Raw genomic sequence first — 5,759 nt, forward strand, 5'->3', positions numbered from 1 at the left:
TGTGTATATATATATATATATATATATATATATATTATACATATATATATATATATATATATAAAGTATATATATATAAACCAATAATAATGACAACAGCACATAACATTACTAAAACTTAAACTAAAATTAAAATGACAACTTAAAATGTAAAAATAAAAGTTAATTCAAAATAATAAATATTATAGTAGTATATAAATAATTTTTTATCGGAAAGTTTCTACACATTTTACTGCATTTTTAAATCCTGATCTATTTCCTAGTGTATTAGAGTTAAATTCAGTTCACTTTAACCTGATTTATTCTTATCTATATGCGGCAGCATTTCACCTCCCTCCCTGATACTTGTGTGTTACGTTTTCTTTGAACTGCTGCCTCTTTAACATAGTTCCTCTTTTTCCCTTTCACACACGCTCTCTTTCTCTCTCTCTCTGTCTGTTTCACACTCTTCCCTCTGTCTCTTTCACACATTCTCTCTCTGTTGAGCAGAGTTTGTGAGCTGTGCGGGGCTCTGTCTTTCCGGGACCACTGGCTGTGCCAACTCTCCTCACACCTTTGTCCCCCGTCACCACGTAAGCCATAAAGCTGACAATCTTTCCCATCCACACAGCCTCTTTCTGCCAGTGGGAAGAGTGAAGCAGCCAGCCAGCCACCCCTGACACTGAGAGTATCTGAGGAACATAAGCTTGGGAAGAAAAAAACAAGCTTTTTGAAAGAAAAAAATGTGTGAGCCATTTCACCGCGTATGTAACCTAGCTTGATTAAAAAAACAAGAAGGAAACAAACTTGCTGTAAAGTAAACGGCTGCTTTCTTTCAAGACAGAGTGCGTATGAGCTAACAGAGAAAAATGCAGACAGAAGTTAGATTAGAAAATTTATACTGCCTTCATATGGAAATCATACTAGATACAAGTACAATATTTTGTGCTTCAGGAATATACACTCACATCATCTAACATAATATCCCTGCTTCATTTCTTAAAAAATTAGGTGTATAAATATGACAATTCTGTCATCATTTACTCACACTCGTGCTTTTTTCTTCTAAAGTTATATGACAGCTTTGTGACAAACAAACTGAAATTTGTAACAAATTGAACAGACTGATCAACTAAACATTTAAATATTATGTAATTCATTTATTTTTAAAGGGTTAGTGCACCAAAAAATTATCACTCACCTTCAAACCCTTAAGATTTTTATTCATCTTCAAAACAAAAATGAAGATATTTTTACAGAGACCCGATAGATATGTCCCTCCACTGAAATTCCATTCTACCAAAACGTTGACACTTCAAAAAGTTCATAAAGAGATTGTAAAAGAAAACCATATGAATCGAGCCAAACTGGTCCAAGTCTTCTGAAGAGGTATGATCACTTCATATTTTGAATGCTCATATATACATTGAGCACATCAAATATGGTAAATGGAAATCTCAAACATGCATGCTTGGGTTTTATATGGAGTCTTATGGGTTTGAAGTGAAATGGTGTATAACCGATGACAGATTTTTTTTTTGTGTGTGTGAACTATCCTTTTAAAATGAAAATTTGTCAGTATTTACACACTCTCATGTCATTTCAAAAAATCTGGGTGAGCAAATTTGGGTGACCTATCCCTTTAACTCAATCTATGTTCCTGCTCTCTCACCCTCCAGAGAGAACATATACAGAACCCATTTCAGCCTTTCATCATAAACATGAGATCTCTTGATTCATATTTCTTATTTCCTGCAGAGCTCAATCGATGGCCATGTCCGGAATGCTCTCCGTTCCCTCTAATCCCACATCAAGGCCCTTCCTCTACCCTCTGACACCAGTCAGGTCCACCTGTAGAGATCAGCCTTCTTCCTGCTCTGTAGTCTATGGCCACTGACTCATATGAAGAGTATTTAGATGCCATATGCACATGCTTCAATAAGCTATTGATTCTATTTGTATGATAGGAAGATATGTTTTTTCATATCTTCATCTTTTTTGTGGCATACACACATGGGCAGTAACGAGTAGACCTAATTTCAGAGGGATTACCAGAGCTTGGCTGCTGGGGGTTGTGGAGACGAGACTCAATTACTCACACCTAATAGAGCACCTGAGCACAGAGTTCTGGGAAGATCAAGAGGGCACGATAATCATCTCTACAAAAAGGCCAATATAATAACCATCAGAATTCAGTAAAGAGTCTCTCCTACAGTCCCAATCACTGAAAACATGGGTGAGAAGACTTCCTGTTCACTCAGCATAACATATAAAGGATTAGTTTGGCCAAAAATGTAAATTCTGTCAACATGTATTTCGCCTCTTCTGTGAATGCGGTTACAAATAACGGGGACTAGAGTTCTCAAGCTTTAAAAATGTCACACAAGTAGTCCACATAACTCTTTTTCTTCTTAAGTTTCATAGCACGTTTTCTTATAAAGTTATATGACAGCTCTGTGACAAACAGACCAAATTTTAAGTCAAACTTTAACACACAGATCATCAAATTTAAATATTATGTAATTATGTAAAATATTTAAATATTATGTTATCTATTTATTTATATCATTTATATCATAGCTTTCTAAACTTTATGAAGCATCACATTTTTTAACCATTTAAGGTTAAAAAATGTGATGCTTCATAAATTTTAGAAAGCAATGTAATCCATATACATTGAGCAGTTGAATTAAGTCTTCCGAAGAGACACAATAGATTTAAATGATCAACAGATTTAATTTAGACTTTTATTTATATATAAGTATCAGCGCACAAATATAGAACTCATCAAATATGGTAAACGGAAGCTCAAATGTGCTTTTTTTTTGTGCACAGCAAGTATGGCTGAGTTGTTAGTTTTCATTAAAAAATACCTTTATTTGTGTCAAAAAGATGAAAAAAGTCTTATGGTTTTGGAAGGACATGAGGGTGAGTAAATGATGGCAGAATTTTCATTCCCTTTAAATCTTATTACTAAAGGAATTTAGATGTTTTAATTCTGGTGGTGTGTCTGGATGCCTGGATAAAACTCTGTACAGTAAAACTGGGTAAACTTTTATTGTTGTTTAAAGAAGCATTTCAGCATTTCATTCAGATGTTAAAATTTCAGTTTATTATATCTGGAGACAAATCAGACTGATTAGAATAAAACTGTGACTGACTGAAAAACACATCAGCCCACTCTACAGACGGAAGGCAAGTTAGTAGAGATGTAAATGTTGACGGAGAGAAAGGCCTCCTGCCAAGACACATTGATTAGGAATTGAATTAAGCTGTAAAACTCTGCACAAAGAGACATAATCCAATAGAGCAGCCATACCTGACATTTACTGCCCAGAATGAGCTTTTGTCTTGTTCCTCCAAGAGCACATCACAGTCAGACTTGAGAGATGGAAAGGCTGATTTTCAATAAGGTCTTTATCTTTAAATGTCTGTTTCTCAAGCCCCTTGATCTGCCCAATTTCATCTAATAAAATCAATTTGATTCTATCATTATCAAATGGGAATGGGACCTTCTCATTCAGGCTGTCATTCTCACATATATAGGAATAAACAAAACAATTTATAGATTTTTGCATGTTTTTTGACTGAATGTTCCTGTCAAGTCTACAATCTTCAAGTCTACAAGAGTAAGAAGATATATTTACTTACTTATTTATAACACCTTGCCATGGTGCAAAAAATAATTACCATTTGGCTGAGATATTCTGTTAACACCTAAAAACTGGCACTAATGTCATATTTATGGGATTTAAGCAAAACAACAACATAATATATTAAAATTAACATGCTCTGCTCACAATAAGAAGCGCAATGAGCATCAGTTAAGGTAAGATACATACATCTAGAGAGTAAAGAGAGCACTGGAGCAGACCCTTAGACCTATCAAGCACACACACACACACACCAAGAGGAGAGCCAAGAGGACTGCACTGCCGTCTCTATGGAGACAAGGGCACCAAGCTCCTAACAATTCTAGTTTTGTAGCGTGAGAGATAGAAGCTCCCTGTTTTCCCACTTCTCCTCTCCAGCAACAGCTTTTCATTCTCTCGACAAAATAAGGGAGTGTGGTGGGAAAAGCAGGTCAGCTATTATGTAATCTCACCCCTATATAACTCATTTCACCTCAGTCAATCACGCAGGAGAAGAACACAAACAAGAAAATAAACAAGACGCAGCAAGAGAAGGACTGGCCAACCGCACCAGTGGCGCAGATTCAACTCAAGGGTGAATAAAACACGAATGCTTGAGTCAAACAACCACTATTTAAATTCAAGCAGGGGGTGTTATTTCAATTAGCATGGCTCTTCATGTTAAACATTGTTTATGTGCACCTGACACAAATTTATGTTAATCTAGATGAGCTTGATGGATGAGAGGATTTGGAGACTCCAGTGATCACAGTTCCAAATGACTCCGTTCACCAAAAACTAATTTGCTGGATATGAGCGTCATCTTCACCCGATGACTAATTGAATAGAGTCAAGCTAATTTACAGGCCCCAGAATGCCACAGACACTTAACGTCAGTGAGATATAGCACATATTAAATTAGAGCCCTGCCAACCAGCCAGCCGGCTCTATCCTCGCTCATAGACACAGCATAGCTCAAACACTTACTGGGTGACGCTGCTCTTGCCTACGGACTAAATAATTCACACTTGCAGGTGCATAGCAAGATGACTTCAAATGACACAAAATAATCTTTGTGAAAAAAAAATTTTTTCAGGAATTATGGACATCTGCCTAAAAATGTTTCTCTTGTACTTGGGCTTTCCAGCTACATTGCCTCTCTGAATAATTGTTTTCTGAAAAACAGTGACCACTCCTGCTACATTTTCCATTTCAGGATAATACAGAACTGAGCCTCTTGACTCTTGTGACCAATACAGGAACTGTAAAAGTATTAAAAAGTGAAAAGCAAAGCTGAAGCTGACTGTAAGTGTCAGTATAAGACAGAAATGCAGTCTGAAGGAGCAGTACAGCTGCCCAGGAAACAATAACAACAGCAGCTGTCACTGAAATATGCGTAGACATCCAGTGTCCCCAAAAAAGCATTTGGACACTTAAGTTGCACTTAAAAATGTCTGGATGTCACTGCATTAGATGCAACATATCAAACCAAGTCGCATCTGCAAATGATGCAAGACTAGAACTAACTTCACTTTTCGAAGGCATTTTTGCAATTACTTTTTACCAGCTGGTCTTGAGGAGATTTTTAAGGAAAGTATGAAGTCAGTCCCCTTCACTGTCCTAGTTGAGTACCTATGGACATGCTCCACTAACGTTTGGCAACCATAAAGTATCCAAATACTTTTTTATTCTTTATTCAAAACCGTACATTTATTGCTGTATCATTTGAGGCCTAAAACGTGTTTGTGAAGCAATATAATTTCATTATTTCTTAAAGGGGTCATATGATGCTGCTAAAAAGAACATTATTTTGTGTATTTGGTGTAATGAAATGTGTTTATGCGGTTTAAGGTTAAAAAAACACATTATTTTCCATATACTGTACATTATTGTTTCTCCTCTATGCCCCGCCTTTCTGAAACGCGTCGATTTTTACAAAGCTCATTGGTCTGAAAAGCGAGGTGTGCTCTGATTGGCCAGCGTTGTAATTGGCCGAATACCTCAAGCGTGTGACGGAAATGGTACGCCCCTTACCATATTGTGATGCAACTGCGGCCTTGAGTGAGCGGAGGCCTGAGGCCTAGAGTGAGCCGCGGCCTAGAGTGAGCGGAGGCCAGCTTGAGTGAGCAGAGGCAGGCAGGCGGGCTT

General features: G+C 37.0%; 1 protein-coding gene across 2 annotated transcripts in view; it reads right to left on the reverse strand.

Annotated features, from left to right (window-relative positions):
- The window catches only part of LOC107665438 (fibroblast growth factor 13-like), a 123,228-nt gene that overhangs the window by 9,248 nt on the left and 108,221 nt on the right, over positions 1-5,759 (reverse strand). The window lies entirely within an intron of this gene.

Source organism: Sinocyclocheilus anshuiensis, unplaced genomic scaffold (assembly GCF_001515605.1).
Source record: "Sinocyclocheilus anshuiensis isolate Anshui unplaced genomic scaffold, SAMN03320099.WGS_v1.1 scaffold771, whole genome shotgun sequence".
Classification (NCBI taxonomy): domain Eukaryota; kingdom Metazoa; phylum Chordata; class Actinopteri; order Cypriniformes; family Cyprinidae; genus Sinocyclocheilus; species Sinocyclocheilus anshuiensis.